General features: G+C 38.2%; 1 protein-coding gene across 4 annotated transcripts in view; it reads left to right on the top strand.

Annotated features, from left to right (window-relative positions):
* Window positions 1–21,989, top strand: part of RAB27B (RAB27B, member RAS oncogene family) — a 137,769-nt gene that overhangs the window by 85,297 nt on the left and 30,483 nt on the right. Inside the window, exon 1 of one of the 4 annotated variants that reach the window (XM_038525948.1) lies at window positions 20,643–20,767. The exons of the other annotated variants lie outside the window; for them this stretch is intronic. The gene's annotated coding sequence lies outside the window, so the exon portion shown is untranslated. Of the gene's footprint in view, window positions 1–20,642; window positions 20,768–21,989 lie in introns of those variants that run through there. 4 annotated transcript variants of the gene reach the window in all.

Raw genomic sequence — 21,989 nt, 5'->3', positions numbered from 1 at the left:
TCAGCTCTTGAGCAAGAAATTGTAGTGTCAAGATGCAAGAAAACAATTACAGTAAAAACAGACAGGACAAACCAGGTGTTTCCCATGAAGAGTAGGTCACTTTCTAGAGCTGGTGGCTAAAGGAGAATGATTCTTTACTCATTATTAGGTGTACACAGGGCTGAAGTTTATTATACAGTAGTAGGAAGCAGCAACATCACTAAGCATAATAAAAGCCTCCTGCAAACCCGATAAGTGGAGTTGTATTACTTAATTTGTTTCACACAATCATTATTCATGCTTTCCAAATATTTACCTTCTCTCATAGGTCTTTCCTTGAATGAAGGAAATTTGCCTAGTCTTCAGTAATGAGAGTAAAACTCTGTTTAATGCATAATCAAAAAAATCTTTAGCAAGTTGTCTTTTTTTTTTTAAGATTTTGTTTATTTATTCTTGAGAGACACAGAGAGAGGCAGAGACATAGGCTCTTCACGGGGAGTCTGATGTGGGACTCAATCCGAGGACCCCGAGATCATGACCTGAGCCAAAGACAGACGCTCAACCAATAAGCCACCCAGGTGCCCAAATAAATTGTCTTTTTAAGTAAACAACTGCTTCATGTATTAAGAAAAGTTATTTAAGTTTCTTGTTCATTTATTCAATAAATATTTATTAGTGTCAAACACTATTCTGGGGTTTATGTGGACAGAATTGGACAAAACAAAAACAGACAAAAATCTCTGGCCCCATGCAGGCTTGCCTTTCACCGCAGAGAGAGAGAGTCAACAAGATACGTGCAAGCTGAATCTATAATACATTAGAGATAAATGCTGGGAGAGAATCTAAGGCAGAAGATGCACGCAGAGAGTGTAGGCAGCCTGGCCCAGCGAGTGTTGAAATTTTAAATCAGGTACCTGAGAAGATGAACTTTGAATATTGGTCTGAAGGAGGTCAGAGAGTGAGCCATGTGGTTATGAGGAGGAAGAGTTTTCCACAGTGAAAGGATAACAAGCAGGGGTTTGCCTGGCATCTTCCAGGAACCAAAGAAGCCTGCACACCTGGAGAGGGGCCGGGTTAGCAAGAGATGGGGGATGGGTGATAATGGAGCCAGATCACTGAGGGCTTTGAAAGTCCTAAAAAACATGCTGACTTTTGATTTTTATTCTGAACGAGGTGAGAAGACACTGTGATTTAGATATTGCCTATTGAAAATTTGTTCAACAGATACTAAGCATATCCGGAGTCTTGGTATCCTTCCAAGCCAGTGGATAATAGAGGTTAATAGCATGGAAATTAAATTCTAGCTTAGAAAAATAGACATCTAAGTCAAAATACAAATTAGCAATTACCCGAATTTCAATGATATATATTTTTTTAATTTAGGGACGTTTGGGGGGCTCAGCAGTTGAGCACCTTGCCTTCAGCCTGGGGCATGATCCTGGAGTCTGGGGATCCAGTCCCGTGTCAGGCTCCCTGCATGGAGCCTGCTTCTCCCTCTGCCTATGTCTCTGCCTCTCTCTCTGTGTCTCTCATGAATAAATAAAATAAAATCTTAAAAAATAAATAAAATAAATACAATAAAAATTAATTATGAAATAATGAGAATGACCTGGGAAGGGTAGAAGAATGCTGTATGATTCAGAGGAAAAACCCCAGAGAGGGCCATCTTCCTAAATGATCACGCTGCCCTCCTTAACAAGAGATACCAAGTAGGGGCGAGGCCAGCAGATGACAGTGGCATAGATCGGGGTTGGAACAGTGGTCGTGGAAAGAAAGAAATAGATTCAGGACCTGTTTGAAGGCAGAGCTGACAGGACTTGCTGACAAACCAAATAAGGAGGTGGGTTGAAGAAAAGGAAGAACCAAAATGATCACTGGGTTTTGTATGGAGATACAAGACTCATGGTGAAGCTCTCTCCTAAGGTGATTAAAGCTAAGAGAATAAAAAAAATTGGAAGGTAAATGCAGAATTCATTTTGAGCCTCTTGAGGTATGTGTAGGTATCCATGTGGAGATGTCAAATCCAAGCTTTTGGTTACAGAGTTTGGGGAAGAAGTCATAGATACACATAGAAACTAGGAGATACAGAGTCCATGGATGCTCTTGGTCTTGAGGATATCACCGAAGGACCTCACTCTGGCTTGTTCTAACATCAAGGAAACTTGCAGAGGAGCCAGTAAAAAACTCCCCTTTCCCCCAGAAAAGAGTGTCATCATGGAGCCCAAGCCGGGAAGTGTTCCCAGAGAAAGGGAATGGTGACTTGTGTCAGATGTTGTGAAGATGCAGAGTGAGAGGAGGACCAGGAAGTGATCATTGCTTGTGACAACTTGGAATCATTGGCAACTTTGACAGAAGACAGAGTTCTTAAAAACAAGGAATTCAGATAAACTAACTTTAACAAATGCTGGAAAAAGCATTTCACGTAATCCCCAAAGAGAGACCACTAGAGAAATTCATGAGGCTTACATAGAGGTTCTAGTAAAATCAATTTTAAAAACTGGCTTGTAGAACAGATGAACAAAGGGACACATAATTAGAAATACCTACAAAGGTGTTGTGAGCTGTCAAGACAGTATGAAGAGGATTACAACCCAGAGTGGGCTGAACCCAGAGAGCCAAAGATTCCTCTAGCATTGTTTAAAGCAAAGCAGTGAATAAGGATGTTAATGGATGTGAGTGAAAGTAGAATTATTTAGTTTCTATTGTGCTTCCCTCTTCTCTCTACAAAAAAGAAAATCGTGTTCCAAACTGGGAAGGAATTGACAACAACTGAAAGAAAAGTAAAATCATAGGAAGTTGAGAAGTTATTGTGACCACAAGTAACTACTTTAAATGGGAAAGAATAATGTTGGGATTGGTCAAGAAGACCTGTCTGAGGAAACTGTTTTGGTTGAGACTGAAGGGTCTGGGTGCCAGTCCCGTGGACAGTTAGGGGAGAACGAACATTTGAGACAGAGCCAAAGCACCTGCTGAGATCTCCACCCAGGAAAGAGCTTGGTGCATTCAGTGAGCTTCAGAGGGTTTCGGAGAAGGCAGGGGTCGGAGAGGGGCACCAGGTGAGGCTGGAAAGACCGCTCAGGGAGTCATCGCAGGGACTGGATAAAACCAAAGAAGACCAAGGAATGCGCCATTCTCAGAATTATTTGTTGTAGACGTGGCCTGTACTGGGACATTGAACCAAATGACCTTTATTATCCTTGTTATCTTACCCTTGATCTGATCCCTTGTATCTGGGGATAAGAGCATTCCTAGATAAATGTGAGGGGGAGATGAAAAGTGGAGAGTAAGCACCGGTGTGTGTTGTCCTCCGATGGGGAAAGCTGCCCCAACCCCTGTGCTTGGTCTCCTCTGCAGATGTGGAGAAGGCCTGGTGTGCATCTGCTTCCTGTACGAACTGGGAGGAAGTCTTTGACTTCTAGGACTTCTATGTGGTTTTCTCTGCAAAGCGACTGTATGATAATAACAGTTGTTGCAAAGATGGATTTCTCTTGAATCACAAATGTTCTTCTTTCTAATTCCCAGCAGTGTCTCTAATCAAGCGTGGTCTTCACGGCTCTGACTCCTTGCGGTTGTTCACTCTCTCAAAGTACCCTCTGACATTTAAAATAAACCCATGCGTGAGGCCCAGGAAACCAGAGGTTCCTTTCCTATCATTTCCTGGAAGGTGTTGAATTAGGGTAATTTTAGTAAATAAAGACTTGCAGTCTGGTGCATTCAATCTCAAGTAGTAATGTCATATAAATATCCACAGGCGAGGATTGTCTTGGCTGTGTGAGAACAGAAGTAATTCAAAAGAAAAAAGAAACAATTCAAATTCCTAAATGTTGTCTGTACCCTTAAAAAAAGATGCCATGTTTGTGTCATAATATTTTATAAACATTTTTGTCTTATTTTTCAGGAACTATGTTTTTTTAAAAGTGTGTAGAAATTGGAATAGGAGGATTAAGGAAATAGTCTTTTAATTAGTCTTTTTCCAATTAGTCTTTTTTTTTAATAGAAAACCTGTTATTGTGCATGATAACTTGATCCAGAAGCTGAAAACAAGAACTCAAAGAATTATTGACACCCTTTGGTGAGCACAGATTCTACCCAGAAAGCATAAACTTTAGAGAAAATGGCATTAGTTATGTCAAAGTTGACAATGGATTGTATTGCAATAAAAGATCAGCTCACCATATTAAAACAGATACTAGCAATTTAACTTCTGGCATAACTTTTGCGTATCTGAATTTTTTTTTATTGAAAAAAGGTCATAAAGCGCCTATGATGTGTCAGTGGCATATTTGTTATTTTGGTTATAAAAGATGAATAAGACAATTCTTGCTCTTGAAGAACATAGAGTCTGGTACATGAAAGAGATCCGTGAAAAGATAGTTTTACTGTGACTGAGCAAGGTTTAAGTTAGTGGTTTCAATGCAGTATTGTGATAATAAACAGGTAGATACACCGAAAGGGGTTAAAACTAGAGAGCTCAGTTAGGAATAGGAAATAAAATCTGAAGTGAGCTCAGTGATTGTAAGGTTGGAGAAGAGGAGTCAGATTAGAGAAATAACAAGAATGGCGTTGACCAGCTATTGGGAGAAAGAAGGGAATTTTATAAAGTCCCAATTGCTGGTTTTAAGGAAGCAGTAGAACGAATGGAAAGTGGTCCCCAAAATTCAAATTAATCATAAAAAAACATGAACCACGTTGGGGGAGAAAGACCTATGACATATGGGGTACCTGTGCTCATTCAGCTGGATATATTCAGGGAAATGGCTTCTGGAATCTGAACCTCCTAGAAGAGGTCAGGCCAGTGACAACCACAGAGATATGCTGGCCAAATCCGTAAAACCGAGTGCCGTACTTCTCTTCTCAGGGAGAAGTAGTAGCCGTAACACAGGACTCCTGATTTTCTTCTTTTTCTGTAAGCACTGATGTGCTTTGGCTAATAAAGACATTTCAGTTCTGAGAAGAGGGGAAATTGAAGATTATATCTAATTATAGGTATATATTCATCATCATTATTATTATCATTATTGTTAAATTGGAAGAATATGTTAAAAATGTCTTTAGCTCTTAGTTTATGCATATGACATCATTTATCCCTTTTTGTGGGCAGTCACTTCAAGTAGCCCTTCCCTTTCTCTAGAATTCCTTTCTCTACAATTGTTCTGTATTCTCTCTCGGCAGCCCCTTGTGAAAAATGACGGGTGCCTCAGTTAGGAATGTGTTCCAGTACCAGAGAATGGAAAACCTAACAGATTCCCAAAGGGAATGAAGTCTATTTATTTGAGCTTAATTAATAATTAGTACCATGCCGTAAGAACTGATACCCAGCCAGTGTCCATTTAAAAACCAGTTCCCTCCCATTTTCTTCAGTAGCTTTGTTCTAGCTCTGCTATGACGGACTTTATGACACTTTTAATCTCAAGATCTACTTACCAAAATATAAAAAGTATCTTGATGTTCTAAGACTTAAAGACTAATTCTCTAGTACTGATTACTTTTGCAATATCCAACAAAACGTAAACTATTGTCAAATGTAAATATATGTCAAGTGATTGACCCCATTTAGGGAGACTTCTTCTCTTTCTCCTACCTCCTCTTTCCCATCCCATTTTCATCCCCATGATAATATGCTTTCTGGTTCACTGCTTGAAAAAAGTCTGGGGAATATTTTATTGCATTGAAAAATATTCTTTATACAATCATTTGACTGCCTCTCACTCTCCATTTCAAGTATTTCTGATTATTAGTAACTAGTTTGAGAACATTCTGCATGCCCACTTGTCCGGTTGAGGTGTTCTCTCTGTACCTTCTGGATTCCTGGTGTGTAAAGCATTCTTTGTTATGGATACATCATTTCTGACATCTTGTTCTGCACGAATGTGTTTTTCATAAAAGCTGTCACTTACGATGGACTTTTGTAGGTCACTATCAATTATAATTCTTTGATCTCATTGTCAAGGGTGAAAATTTGCATTAATAACAAGTCCTTGGTTAAAGACGGACAGCAGTCACCATCATTTCCAGCTTTGAAATATTACCTCCAAAAAAAAAAAAGAAAGAAAAGAAAAGAAATATTGCCACCAAAAGAATGCATTCACTTAATGCATCAGTTTTCAAATCTCTGTTACTGTGTAAGAAAATAAAAAGCTTGATCATTTTCATTTTAGTGGGCACAGTTTTGCAAATTCTACTTTTTCTTGCTACTGCTTTCTGTTTGGGGTAAATTTTTTACATATATCTTCTTGAGATTTCAGGCATTTACACAATATATTTGCAAAGATGAAAAAGATGAAAGAAGGTTAAACAAAAAAAAAAATAAATAAATAAAAAATAAAAAAAAAAAAAAAAAAAAAAAAAAAAAAAAAAAAAAAAAAGAAAGAAGGTTAAACAAACATGCCTCACGTGTCTTCCAGCCATAATCTTTATGAGTTTAGTTTCTTTTAGCACGATTGCCAAAATCAGCCCAGGAATGACTTAAAGGGAAAATTGAACTAAATGATGTGGGTGACAGTGAGGTCTTTTCCAAACCACAGGATCTTGAGAAAAGGGCATACAAAGGCAGAAGTAAAGGGTTTTCTTTTTTTTTTTTTTTTAATCTATTTAAGGTTTTTCTTTTGGCTTGGTATACTTTCTAGCACTCCCAGATATTGGGAGCAGATATCAAATCCAGCACTAATTAAGGAAAGTAAGGAGTAGACTGGATCTTGAATATTTCTTTTTATTTTTATCTTTATTCAATTCTATTTAATATACAGTATTACAGTAGTTTCAGGTGTACAATATAATGCCTCAAATATTCTATACATTTCTCAGTGCTCATCAAGATCAGTGTACACTTAATTCCCTTTATTTCACCCATGCCCCCACCAACCTCCCCTCTGGCAACCATCAGTTTGGTCTCTATACTTAAGATTCTGGTTTTCTGTTTGTCTCTTTTTTTCTTTGTTCATGAGTTTTTTTTCCCCTTAAATTCTACATATGAGTGAAATCATATGGTATTTGTCCTTTTCTGACTTACTTATTTCACTTAGCTTTATAGCCTCTAGGTCCATCCATATTTGCCGCAAATGGCCAGATTTCATTCTTTTTATTTTTATTTTTTTTTAGATTTTTTTTTTAAAATTATTTATTCATGAGACACACAGAGGCAGAGACATAGGGGGAGGGAGAAGAGAAGCAGCCTCCCTGTGAGGAGACTGATGCGGAACTCAATCCCAGGACCCTGGGATCACAACCTGGACCAAAGGCAGACGCTCAATCACTAAACCACTCAGGTGCCCTGAGTAATCCTCCACTGTATATATAGACTGCACTTTTTTATCCATTCATCAGTGATGAACACTGGGTTGCTTCCATATCTTTTTGATTCTTTTAAGCAGCAAAAATCACTTTATTCCCATTACTTTGAAATTACCTTACTTCACTGGATCTGAAATGAGTTGGGACTAGCATTTACCAGGAGAATAAAAAATAAAATAAAATAAAATAAGAGGAGAATAAAGACATTTATGATAATCATTCCATTGTTGAATTTCCAGAAGTACATTTACACTATAGCGGTGGTGTCTATGAGTAAATTCATAAAATTCTTAACACTAGTTGCTTCTGTTCTGAAGCTGTATTAAGAAAGAATTGACAGATTCTTTTTTATAGACATTTTTAGAAAAATGCTATATCCTCTCCTACATAATTGGAAATAAGTAAGCCTCTGATAAGGCCAGGCATTCTCTATGGCCCCTAAATTCTTTCCTGGACAAAAAGTTTTATTACATTGTCTATTTTGTCACGGAGGTAAAATTGTCTCCTTAAGTCTTTTTTTTTTTCATTGAAAGTGGAGCAAAGAACTTCCTTTTTAGTACATGTCAAGGGAAAATCATTCTTTGTCAGAACTTTCTCAGAGCCCGTCTTTCTCTCTTTTGATATTTTGTTGCTTCCCAGGTAGGAAATTAATGGCTTATTGACCAGTCTTTTTTTTTTTTTTTTTTTTTTTAGATTTTGTTTATTTATTCATGAGAGACACAGAGACACAGGAAGAGGGAGAAGCAGCCTCCATGCAGGGAGCCTGACCTGGGACTTGATCCCGGGTCTCCAGGATCAGACCCTGGGCTGAAGGCAGGCGCTAAACTGCTGAGCCACCCGGGCTGCCCTTGACCAGTCTTTCTAATGAGTTAATTTCTGCTACAGTATCAATGACCAAAAGCAGCTAATTTACTTAATGTAGCAAAAATCCAAAGGCACGTATCACGTTACAAATTGCAATTGTGCAAATAGAATTGTAGGGGAACAATTTGGGGCAAAAAAAAGAACTTCATAAATAGAAGCTAATGTGGTCCATGTGGTTGGTGATACTATGGCCTGAAAATCCTGGAGCAGCTACCATATAGAATCTTCCATCATTAAGGGCAGATCCTGGGTTAGATAAGTGTTCAAATCCCTAGTTCTGAAAATACTGTCACATCCCTTTGTAGACAGGGTCATTGGTGTCCTTCTGTAGAGTCTCTTAAGTCAATCCTCAGGAAGAGAAGTGGCCCTGGGATAGAGTTTGAGGCTTGCTCACCATTATTGCCCATAACCCTTGACTATGTATTCTTGACAGTAATTTCTCCATTTCCTGTCTCTTGGGTCAACATTACAAATATGTGTAAGTAGACTCAGGTGGTAAGCTGGCAGACACTGTGGTTAGTCTGCAGACTGAAGTAATTGTAATGGATTAACCAGCCTAAGCATTTTTTCCATCAGGAATAGTAGCATTTTTCTGAGCCAACCTCAGCCAACTGCTGGTATAAGAGATGAGCTGCATAATCTCCAAACAGGTCTAGGCCCACAAGTGCAAACTAAATGGCCAACCTTTTAGATACATGACACCAAAGATCTCTTGGTTGATTGCATCTAGGTAATTTTAGAGTAATCTTTAAAACCATGACTGCCCTCTGTGTTGTTACCTTCAGAAATAGACACCAGTATACTATTCAGTCCAATGTCTAACCTGTCGGTCTAGGAAAGCCTATGTATTACAGAAAATAAAATGGTCCAGAATTGAGGATTTAAACAATTCATAGAAATCATAAAGATAACAGTTTGATTCTCCTTAGAGATAAAAATATACCTTATTGATTATGGTAAGTAAAACAGAGTCCCACATTTGCCACGTTAACATATTTGGAAGTGTTGTTAAGCAACAACAGGGTAGGTCAAGTGTCTGATGATAGCAGAAGGCTGCTATGTAAGAAATAGCCCAAAGTAAACTAATTAGTTCATCATGGGAAAATTTGGACCTGGTTTTCTATCTGTGCTTGGCTTATCTCCAAATGATAATTTCAAGTCAGTGAAATTTAGAAAACTGACATGGAAGTAGTTGACCTACTTGTTTGTAAGAAGGGTTATGTAAGCAGTCTTCTATTTATCCCACCATAAGAAAAACCTAGGTCAGATAACTACAGGAATTTTTTTAGAAGGATTTTATGGGATTTAAAAAAAATTTATCTTTTGCAAAACTACTAGAACACTTCATCAAATGCACTGAATTCATTTCCAGTCTCTTCAAATACACGAGGTTTTAAACTATTTTTCAGAAAAAGCGTTCTGTAAAGCTTCATGTTTGAACAGAAATTTAGATAGATATTTTGAACTAATTTTTAAGCATAATGTGATTTATCAGGACAGTCTGAAGTCCATTAAAGCTTAGATGGTAATACCAAGAAAGACAAAGAAAATAACCAGTGGGAGCATTTAAACAGGATAGGTAGAAATCCTTTTTACCATGGTGTGGGTCAAAGCAGAAATCAAAACATTGATTACAATGTAGTTTAAGAAATTTATTGCTGGTAAGTTTTATCTTTTACTTTTAAGAGAAAAATGCCTATTTAAAAAATATTCTTAGTCTGGGGAGTTAGTTGCAACCATTTTACTTTAGATTTGCTAGTTTCAGACAAAAATATCTGTTGTAAGTATCTTCAGTTTATGCATTTGTAGCTTTTTCGCATTTGTATTCTTTTCTAATGAATAAAGACTGTAAAGCTCTACAAAGTTAATCACTGTCCTTCAAATTTGCTTATGCCACTTGTCACTGGGTGTTGTGTCAGCAAGGAGCATAGTCTGACCAGGGTTTGTGCTACAACTTTTTCTGATGATTGAGGCTCAGAAAGGCATTAAAACAAATTAGCACCATGTACAATGTTTAAATATTTAATAAATATTTTATATTTTAACCTTTGATTTTCCTATTTAGAATTTAATGTATTTAACATTTGTATTTAGTATATTTACATATTTTTTTTTATTTACATATTTTATATTTATTATTTATTAAAGCTTTGTGGTAATAGTGTACCTATAATTTTAGATTTTTTAAAAGATTTTATTTATTTATTCATGAGAGACACAGAGAGAGAGACAGAGACATAGGCAGAGGGAGAAGCAGGCTTCCTGTGGGGAGCCTGATAAGGGACTTTATCCCAGGACTCTGGGATCACAACCTGTGCCAAAGGCAGATGCTCAACCACTGAGCCACCCAGGTGCCCCTAATTTTAGGTTTTTAATAAAATTTATTATTATTTTTTTGTTTTAGTAGTGCTAAGCCACCCTGTAATTAGAAGGTGCTTCTGATAGGAGAACTTGAGCTTGAAGTGGTTTTATAAAAATAGCATCAAGGATATATTCAAATGCATCTCTCCTGTTTCCTCTCCTGGCTCCCCAGAACTAGGGGCACTGGAGCTGTTGGACAACTAGTGTGGCACCTGCTGATTAGTAAGAGTAAAGGAACATTTAAGCCACATTGGTCTGTGTTTGCTGCGTATCAGCCGGGCCAGAGGACCAGTGTGAAACTATTACACAGTAATATTAGAGCAAACTGGTTTATTTGGAAATCAGACATATCTTAAACTTCAGTTCAGTCTATTTGATTCCAACATGTTAAAATGTCTTATGGTAACAAGAGGATTATCTCTGTTCTTCTGAAGTATCAATGTAAATGATGAAATCTTTGAAAAATTTCTTCATATTTTATAAACTTTGGCCAAACTGGAGCTATACGTTTTTCTTCCATTTCAGATAATCAAGATTAAAATAATTTTAAAAATCATGAATATGAGTACAATCATCCCTCATATGCTAGAATTTGTGTGTCAATGGCTCCTTCAGATAGGTTCAGAATCACAGTCCAACTGAAGGACAGGAAGTGCAGGCACCTCAGAACTCGAAGGAAAGCCAATCCTTAACCATGAGATGGTTTCAGTGTCATAGTAATCAGGGTGGAGTCTGAAATAACAAGGGTGTGACTTAAAGAACCAAGCCAAGTTTATGAATAAAACACAGGTACGATTATGGCTTCTCTATATATCAATATCTTCCATGAGAAATAACCTTGTGGGAAAAGATACTAAATTAGCCACGAACCATGACAGAGCTGTGGGTTGAAATATCTACAGAGCTCACTGGTGCTAAAATTCCCAGTAATTTTCACCGAATGAAAGATCCAAAGGGTTTATTAGTGATTGCCCAAAGAGACAGAAAATGAGACTGAATTTTCATGTCATGAACTAATTAGCTTTAACTGAGACCGGTTGCTAACTTTGTTGATCCCTGGAGGACCTACTATGTGCAGCATCCTAACAGACCGATCTGCTGTCAGTTCTATTAAATTCACATGTGTCTTTCCCAACCTGCCTTTCTACCAATTTTTGCCTAATGTGTGTGAAAATGGAGGTGTGTGGAGGAGATGGGAGTGGTTCTTCTAGGTTTAGTAACATTTTTCATCATCAACTAGAAAGAAGAGTCTCCCCTGAGATCCACGTGTTACAACTTTTACTAATAATTTGGCCAAAATCAACACATTATGTATTGGGCTTATTTTCCCTGAGACATATTAGCACTACAATACTTGGTCATATAGCCTGACATTTGTACTAAGTTTAGCGTAGGAATCTATCGGGGAAGAAAAAAGTCTCCCTGAATTCCCCTAGTTAAGCAATAATGGGTGTAATAATAGGGCCACTGCAGTAGGATAAAGTACAGTTGTGAAATCTGTTAATGCTATGTCCATTTAGGCTTGCCTTGCTTCTCCTGTCCTTGTCCCAGGGACCTGAGTCCCCTGTGGGACTCCCTGGCTGCTCCTCTGGGATCTGCTCCTCTTGCCGTTGCTCAAACCTTTCTGCTATTTCCACAATATAATCAAAGTGCAGCTGTCCCATTCCCTCAGGCTCCTCCTCTCCACTCCATAATTTGATATTCTAACTGTGGCTAATGCACTAATTAGCCAAAATATAATAATTCCCCCAAACTATCATAGTTTGGGGAAGTCATGCAACCAGTCCTCATAATTTGCCATTTGTAGATTTGTGCATTTGCCTACTGGCTAAAATTTATGTGTAACTCTAAGATCATCACTCTTGCTGTCTTTGTGGTCGTTCACAAACATGCATGGATGTGGGGAAAACTTTGAGTCTTCTGCTGTGCACGTTCCCAGCTGCGGTCAAACAAGTTGACTCTGTCTTGTTTTAGTTTCTTTCCGTTTGGTTTCTCATGCTGTAAACAAGTGTCCTTTCCATGGTTTATTTAATGCCAACATGTTTCCCGTTTTTGTGCTTTTAGGTGGTGGTTTTTCTGTTTAAAATGTCTCCCAAGCATATCACTGAAGTGATTAATGTTCTTAAGTGTGAGAAGGCTGTGATGTGCCTTATAAAGAAAATATGTGTGTCAGATAAGTTTCATTGAGGCATGAGTTATGGTGCTATTGGCCATGAATTCAATGTTCATGAATCAACCATAATATTAAGGAAGGTGTCCTTATTAGAATACACGTAAAACAAGGTTTATATTGATCAGTTGGTGACCAGTGGCTCACAGGAACTTTATCCTATATTTCTCCTAGGAACAATGGCTCAGTATTCGCTAATTCAGTATTTGGAGTGACTTTATAGAACAAAACTACCACGATTAACAAGAATCAACTGTGTTTACGTCTTCCTACAGAGGGTTTGCGATAGTTTAGAGATAAAAATGCAGTCAAGTAGCTAAAGGAACCAGAAAAAAACAAGCAAAAAGAAAGAGTTGCGTAATCCAGGAGTAGGGAGAGGTAAAGTAGTTTAACCAGGGAACCTTTGATCACTAAAATGTTAAGGAAAAAAACTGAATTCTGATCTTCCAGGCAACGGAAACAAACAAACAAAAATACTGCGTACCATAGCTTCTCTTATCAGATTAAAGAAAGTATATCGATTTATCGGGAGAGACACATTTCTTTTCCTGTCATTACATTCTAATAGTAACTTTATGGCACAAAGCCCATTATGGGTCATGTTTTTAATTGTAGTTTTATAAATAATGTAGAAATGGACTTTATAGGATTGCTTTTATATTGACAATAAAAAAGCCTAAGACACTAATCCTATTTTATTGTTCTATGAAGGATTTCCATGGGGATCTAAAGTTCTGTATGTATGTTTCCGGGATGCTGAAATGAAATGTAGTAGTATCATACATGTTATGCTGACATTTACATTTTTAAAGAGCTTCAGATGAAATTATTATAATGGTGGAATTATCCAGTTTTCTGGTAAATGGGAGGGGGGATATAGGTTTGAGCAGCCTACTGTTGTGGTGCTTCCAAAGTTACTGTAGAAAGAGGACGTGTGAAGTTGCCTGTGGATTGGAGAGGCCAACATGGAGCATCCCAGAAAAATGAGGAAAGCTATGGCCTCTACCCATACCAGACTACTCCAGTTAAGAACACCGTGTTAATTAGAAAAAGCATGTTGATTATGAGGTTAGATATACATGAAACTGACTCCGCCAAGCCTGTCTCCTTTAGGTATCTGTGCTCATTTTTATTTATGAATTCATCTTACCACTGGTGCTAAGAATTTTCTGATAAAATTTGGAGAGAGTTATAAAGTATAGGCTCAAATGGTGAGTAAAGAAGTGTTACGATAAAAGCACTTATTCATACATAAATGTACACATATTTCCCCAGACTCTAGATACAAAGACATTTAAGAATAGGCCGTTGACCTATAGGCAGGAAAAAGCAAGAGCTTCAGAAAACTGAAGGCAAACATTCTTTTAACCATCTTAGTTTATAAATGATGTAAACAATTCAATTTTCCTTTTTTAAAATGAAGAAGAGTAAACAAAAAAACTTGACTCAATTACATATAATAAATACAATTAAATGGAGATGCAGTTTGATTTATGGAAGTAATAGGAGTTTTATGCAGATTTACTACTGGCGGTACCTTACCAGAATATAATGCATTCTGGAAAATATCTACTGAATCAAATATGTGTAACTATAGAAAAATAAAGAAATAAATTTCATTGTATGGTATGAGGTGGTAAGGGGTGGGGAGGTAGAAGCTGAAAGCAATATAAAATCCTCAATAACTCTTGGTTATTTAGATAAAATCTTTGATGATCTAGCATTTTATATATATTCTTTAATATTGTACTTTCAAAGAAAATACTCCCTTTTATAAGGAATAAAGAGGAAGATAAATAGAATATTTAGATGATGGCACAAATACAGCTTCACCAAGGTGGTATCTGACTTTGGCAAATGGAGTCACTGCCTGGCCAACAGCATATCTGGGCATGGTTTTAAATGACATTCCTGGGTTGATTTTTCCTGACTTCAGAATTGTAATACTGGCCACTCAGAAGAGTTGATGTAGTGTAGAAAGCACAAAGTTTGAACATGGGGAGGTCAAGTCTTGCCTTAAACTCACAGTGCTGCTCTGGTTGCCCTTGGGCTGGAGGGGACACTTACCTGCCTTCAACCACTCCTATCCCAACCTCTGACAGAAATCCTGGCAACTATTCAGGGAGTCTGCGGCTCTCTTCTTAATGGGATGATAGCTTTTGGTCAACTGTTTATAAAATTACTAATTTTAAAGATGCTTGAAATAGCCTTTGATTATCAGTTCCAACAGATAAACCCCTTCCTCTCATTCCTCACACATTGCCATCTAAATAAGGCAGATCATTGGGGGATGCCTAAGGTATGTAGACCAAAATAGATTTTGGAGAAATCTTTTAAAAACCATTCACAAGAGATAACAAAGTTGTCCTCTAACACATTCCTGTCTCAGTAAGCTATGAAAATAGTACTGGTTTGATAAGTGACACTCTGCTTCTCTATAACAAATATTTACTCATGCTTATTTAAACAATAAATTAGCTAAAGGCAGACTCAAGTTAGAAATTTAATTTAACTGATTAAATCCTTTGTAATTTAGCAAAGTATCCTCTGCACACATAAACTACCAGTCATGTTTTATATTAAGACCCTCAACCCTGAAGGACAATTAGCAAATTCCTAGATGATCTCATTTTGTGCCCTGTCCCAAAACAATGGGATTGAGCTCAGTCATATTTATCTTCTGAATTTAACACACTTTGTTTAAAAAGCAGACTCCCGGATTTACTCTAAAATATGAATACAATTACATTTGCATAAATGTCATTGAGAAACAACTGTCTTGGAACACAAACGTTGCATAAAGTGAGGTGCGCTTGCATATTTACTTACCAAGAAAATACTTACCGGGGTGTCACGTTTCTTAGCTCGGTGACTGATGCTGGCATAAAATGAAAATGTGCATTCATTGCTCTGCCTTTTTGCATTGATTTTCATGCCCAAATACAAATTTCCTGACTTTGGGAATCAACGTGCTGAAGACAGTAGAGTATTGTCTTGTATTTAAAAGCAACAAGCTGTGGATTTGGACTGACCCAGATTTAAACCCCAGGCCTGCCAATCATTAGTTGTGTGATTTGGGCAAGTTAATTAATCTTTCTGAGTTTCAGCCTTTTTGTTTGCAAAACCCCCAAGGGTTATTGTGAGGATTAAATTAAAGTGTATAAAGTGCTTTGCGTAATAGCAACTCAACAGGAGGCTGCTGATATTAATTCCAATTATAATCTGGCAACTCAACAAGTGATTGTTAATATTAATTCTACTTAGGTCTACGCTGAAAAACCAGAATATAATAGAGTAAGATGTTTTGACAGATTCCTACCAGTTTTGCTTTCTAGGTATTATATGTATTAGTTATGTCCTCTATTGATTCTTCACTCTCATTATAAATTATTTATTTTCAATTTTTATAATGCTCTTTGTTTTAAAAATATGGAATGCTTTCATGTGGTTCAAAGCTTAAAAGGCACAAAAAAGTACAGTGAAAACCACCCTCCCTTTCCTCCTATCTCGTTCCCCTCCCAGAAGCACATCTTTAAAATCCATTTTATACATACATAATTAAACAGTTGGATACCCATATTCTTCTTTCTCCCTTTTTTACACAAAAGTTATCATACCGGTTAGGGTTGCCAAATGAAGAAAACACATGACATCCAGTTAAATATGCAGTATTTGTGACACGCTTACACTAAAAAATTAATTGGTCTTTTGATCCAAACTTCCTGAATTTTGAGCATCCTGAATTTTGTTTGCTAACTCTGGCATCCCTAAATTGCTAGTCACACTGTTTAGCATCTTATTTGTCTGCTTTTGATTTGTTTTTGTTTTTTTTTCACATTAGAATCATGAGAGCTGATTTGAGAATTCCCTGTCCCCAAATCACACACTCCAGACCAGTTCCATCAGAATCATTCAGGGTTGTAGTTGGGCAACAGTACCTTTTTCTCCCCCCAGTGATTGTCTATAACTGAGCGAGAGGCCTTTATTGCAGTCACAAAATGAGAAATGTTATTAATAAGTGTTGCAATTGCCACACTAATTACAAAGAAACGCAAAGATTACAAAGAAATTGTTGCCAATAGTGTTTTATACCAAGATCGTTTTCACCTACTCAGTGTCTCCTCCTTGGCTAAGTGACAAACCAGGTGCTTTACAAATATTGTATGACCCCCAGTTACACAGGAGGGATCTGAGAGCCAGGTTTAATAATTGTTCATGCCATATAGCTAGTAATTAGAGGAACAGGAATTAGAGTCATGTCTGACCCCAAAGTCTTGTTGGGGGTCACATCCTGATTTGACCTCATTCTGAGATTCCACTTTTCTTAACACTATTCAGAAACTCCTATTTTTAATTTGGAAAACAATTCAGATCGGCTGTTTCTGTTTCTCAGCAGACGACTATCTCAGTTAAAATGCCCTCTAGAGAGAACCAGCTGAGAGAAACCAAACAGGTAAAATTCCTTGGAGTTCAAGTTTCTTTCATCTCTATCAATCCTTTGCAAGGGAGTTCTGGATTTTTGTCTTTGTTGGTTCACCTGCCTTGAGTCACCTGAGCGTGAGAGCTTATGACAAGAGTCAACTGGACATAATTATGAGCTGTGACTTGGGAAAGGAAGCAGTGTTTTTTTGTTAAGGTGCTTTATCATTCTGCTCAGATTGTGTGTATATCCTACCCATGTCTTGGTGCAGAACTAAATGAAGGAACCCAAGGAAAATGAGGGGTGGGTATCTTACTCCTGCGCATACCAAATACTTTCTTTCTCATCCTTTGTGGATGTGTTTGATGAAGTGCAAGATGTAGAGACAGACCACAAAACCATCCTGGAATCCAGTAATACAAATATGTCAGTGTAAATTGTGGTTTAACAAATTTGGAATTTCCCCTTTACTCCTCGCCATCTTATTGTGTCTTTTTTCAACACATAGCTGTGGACTTAATGTATTAGCAAAAGTACGGATTATTACGGATTCAATGAAATGCCACTGATAAAGGGCAGAGTGTTTTTCTTAAGTTAATTATTTACAATGGCTTTTAGAATCTGAGGAGCTCAACCAATTAGAATACAGAGATTTAGAATGGGTTTGACATTTTTAGGGCCACCTGGGAACAAAATTGTGAGGGAGGGGAGAGAGGGGCTTGATTCTATATGCCCCCCCCCATCTTTCTTTAATGCCCCAACATCAGCCCATTGACTTTATTTTAGTAAATTTCTTTTCTTTTTTCCCATTCAGGAATTGCATTCATACAGATATGCCTTCATCAACCTTTGCCTCTTTTTCATTATTCATTCAACGAAATATGTTGTGTCTCTTTTTACCAGGTACTCCGTTAATCAAAATTTGCCTTGGAAGATGTAGTTTAGGTGACTACTTTAGGGAGGTAGAGAGTTTAATGAGTCAACCTAATCAACACTAATGAGTGAACTAGTTAATATATCACCTCCTTGGTGACTTCTTGTTCTAATACACTTAATATCCTTCCACTAGATCCTCAGGAGTATCTGTTTCATAAGGATTTCATGAGGGCTTTAGGCTTGGTGGCTGGGCAGATGCTGGGGTCAGAGGTGGTTTCAGCACCCCTCTAAAACACCAGCTACAGATGCCACTGTTTGAGGACAGCTACCAAAAAATACGTATGAGAAAACACAAGAGGTTTTCTGCAGTTTGCCTTTGTATCACACAAGAGAAGATCAACCATAACCTTTATTTTAAAAATATGAAGAGGCTGAAATAAAGCAGGTAAATTAAGTAAAAAAAATTGTAATCCTTTGTAAAATCTTTATTATATAGATTCTGAAAATTCAACATAGGCAGACCTGCCTTAAGAGCGTAGTTCCTTGCTGAGATATTAATGTATCCTGTGTCCAAGAATCAAGTCCAAAGTGAAAACAGTCACAACTCAGTAGCAAACTTCTTCCTTCAGGTTGCATATAATGTGAGTTGTTTGCATTCCACAATGATAATGTTTTCTTGGATTTTCTTACAACACTAGCCATGTTTATATATTTAAAATATGATTCTTGCTTTCTCTTGAAGTACAGATTATTTTTATTTTATATTATCAAATACAGATCTAAGATATTGTGTTGCTTCATTAAGAACTTTACATATGAGTTTGTAGGAATGAGGATTTGAGCCTATGATTTTCTTTTTCTTTTTCTTTTTTTTTTTATTTACTTATAAATAACACACAGAGAGAGACAGAGAGAGAGGCAGAGGGAGAAGCAGGCTCCATGCAAGGAGCCCAATACTAGGACTCGATCGCAGGACTAGGAGATCCTGCCCTGAGCCAAAGGCAGACACTCAACTGCTAAGCCACCCAGGCATCCCCGAGCTCATGATTTTCTTTTGTGAGATTTTGTGATATTGTGATTTATAAGAAATATGTATATATATTTGATCATTCAGAAGACCAAAACATATTTCTCAAATAGATTTGGTCTATATCTGCAGTTCCTGCCTCATAGCTTCCAAAACCCTTGGAATTTCCTGAGCGATAAGAGTAGCAGAGCATCTTTTGCCATAATTTTTGGTCTCCACTTCTCATTTCCTTTTTTTTTTTTGTTTTGTTTTTGTTTTTTCACTTCTCATTTCCTGAGTTTCAGAGCCATCGAGGTGACATGGTGTCTTGGTATTCATAACAAATTCCTTTCCATTTCAACCAGGTTTATGTTAATGAGATGACTTTTGGAAAAAGGCCATGGGATGAGGGAACCAATCAGGAATAGGGGGTTGGGATCTTCCTTCCCACCTGCTGATTGCAGGGTAGGGGAGAGGAACTGGAGGTTGAGTCAATCACCAATAGCCAATGAGTCAATCAATCTGCCTAAATAATGAAGCCTCCATATTAAAAAAAAAAAAATGAAGGGGGTTCAGAGAATTTCTGGGTTAGGGAACCAAAGATGTCCACATGTGACCATGCCGGGCCCCAAACTTCATGAGGACAAAAGCTCCTTTGTTTGCTACCTTGCCCTCTGTATCTCTTCATCTGACTGTTGATTTGTAACTTTTAATTATCTTTGTAATATATCAGTAATCTGGGGAGTAAACAGGTTTCCTGAGTTCTGTGAACAAATTAATAGAAGTTAAGGAGGGGTTGTGGGAACCTCTGGTTTACAAGCCAGTGGGTCAGAAGTACAGGTAGCTTCTGACTTACAATTGGCATCTTTACTAGAGGGACGTCTCCAGAATCTCTAATTTGTAGCCGGTCAGTTAGAAGCACAGATAACAACCTAGACTTTCGGTTGATGTCTGAAGTAGAGGGCCGTCTTGTGGGACTGAGTTCTTTACCCGTGGAATCCAGGTGTAATGTCAGAATCGAGCTGAATTCTCAGACACCTTACTGGTGTCAGAGAATTGCTTGTTGGTGTAGGGAAGCCTGCATGAGCACGTGTGCGTACACACACACACACACACACACACACACACTGGAAATGGTCCAGAACCCCAAAGGAGGTTTCCTCTTCAATAATCTTACCCTGAAGCACTTACATAAAACCCTTTCTAGCATCTCATCAAAATCTTCTGTATTTTAGCCGGACATGGCTCTGAAAACCAAAGAAACAGAGGTAGATATTAAGGACGTTACTGTCTTAGAAACAGCTGCTGGTAGAGTCAGAAACCATACACTCAACCACCAGAATTCTTTAATTTTATAGCTTTATACTCGTGAGTTTTAGATTAGTTTCTTCTTCGATTCAACATGTAAGGTAACTTTGCTAGTAAAGACACTGTTATTTATGCAGAGAGTTCAGGGTTTTTAGTGCACAACCGGAAGTTCTCCAAGACCAGCTGTCTGCATTACAGACCACACCAATTAAATCCAACAGAGCCTATATTGGTGTCTCCAGCAAATATTTGCAGAACACCTATTTTTAGCGAGGCTCCAAAGTGAACAAAGCATGCGCAGACTCCCCCCACTCAGAGCTTGCAACTAGATGGGAAAGCAAGTGATAACAAACGAAGGCAGACAGGACCTGGGAAGAAGGGCCACATGGAACCTAGAGGGATGCCTTAGAAAGTGAATGGAGCCTTCCTCAGATTTGAGGGCCCTGTGAGATCCCTCTGAAGAAGAAGCATTTAAATTGAAAAGTGAATGATGGTAAGAAGGCCCTTTGTGAGACAGGGGAGGAGAAGGGAATGTAGGCAGAGGGAGCGGCCCATGCAGAGGTTCCAACAGGATGAGACGTGGCTCCTTAAAGGAATGGAACATTAGCAGGAAGAGTCAGCCGGGTCATACAGAGCTTTGTAAGACAGGACAAAGGACTCCGGCTTTATTTTCATTTTGTTGAATGCCATTGGAAAATATGAGGCAGGACAGCGATGTTGCCTGACTATAATTTTGAGGGACAGTCTACTGGCTACGTGGAGAAGGCTGGGGGAAAAGACAGAGCCAGAGGCACGAAGACCAGTTAACTGCTCTTCCTGGCTGCAGTGACCACACGGTTTGTTCAAATGTGACTCTTCTGAGAGTGAAAGGGGCCACTGTGAGCAGATCGGAGTGGCAGTGGCCTGTGGCGGGAACAAGCAGTTGCTGGAGTTGTCGCAGCTGGCGCGGTAACGTAGTGGAGGCCTTATGCAGCACATCATCCCTGCACAAAACTGTGTGTGCCCAACACACGACACGTGCCCAATAAATATTTGTTGGGTGAGCAAATGAGCGAATCTGGGGGAGATTAGTATTCTTGCTTTATAAATGGAGCTGGGAGACAAGCATATTGTGAAGTCTAATTTTGACTATAAAACCCATCCTCTTTCCTCAGTTTCTTACCTGATGCCTTATCATTGTTGCTTTTTAAGTGTTTCTGAGTCGTCTCACAGTTATTTCCATTTTCCTTCTTCATTTCCTCCTCTCTCCTGGGGTTAGTGTTCTATATACAGAAAGAGGTTCGGTAAATGTGTTTGCTGTACTAATTTTTATCAAAGGCAGGAATCGGAGTAGCCATGGACAGTGTCAGGTCCCCAGGCAGCTTTGTGAGCTTTCCTTTGAAGCTCCCTAGGTGACAATTCATGCCCATGCTCATGAGGTCTCCACCTGGGCAATCTGTCAGGGTTGATTCAACAGGGCTGCTACTGGGCGGTGCCTTAATGTTGCACTCACCCCTTAGACAAAGAACACCCTCCTCTGTCTTTTCCTGCCCATCCAGGAAACTAGTACCACCTAAGTTCCGGGTGAGGAGACCTAGGAATCATTTCAAAAGCACCCAGCATACTCTTTATAGGCAGAGTAGCTTCTGCATGTTGGATAGACTGCACCAAATCCTCAACAACAACAACAACAAAGATGGTCTCACTCTTCTACTTGGAAGTATAGGCATAGAAAA

The sequence above is a fragment of the Canis lupus genome, chromosome 1 (assembly GCF_011100685.1).
Source record: "Canis lupus familiaris isolate Mischka breed German Shepherd chromosome 1, alternate assembly UU_Cfam_GSD_1.0, whole genome shotgun sequence".
Taxonomy (NCBI): domain Eukaryota; kingdom Metazoa; phylum Chordata; class Mammalia; order Carnivora; family Canidae; genus Canis; species Canis lupus.
Note: the sequence above shows the minus strand (reverse complement) of the source record. Positions and strands in the feature narration are given on the sequence as shown.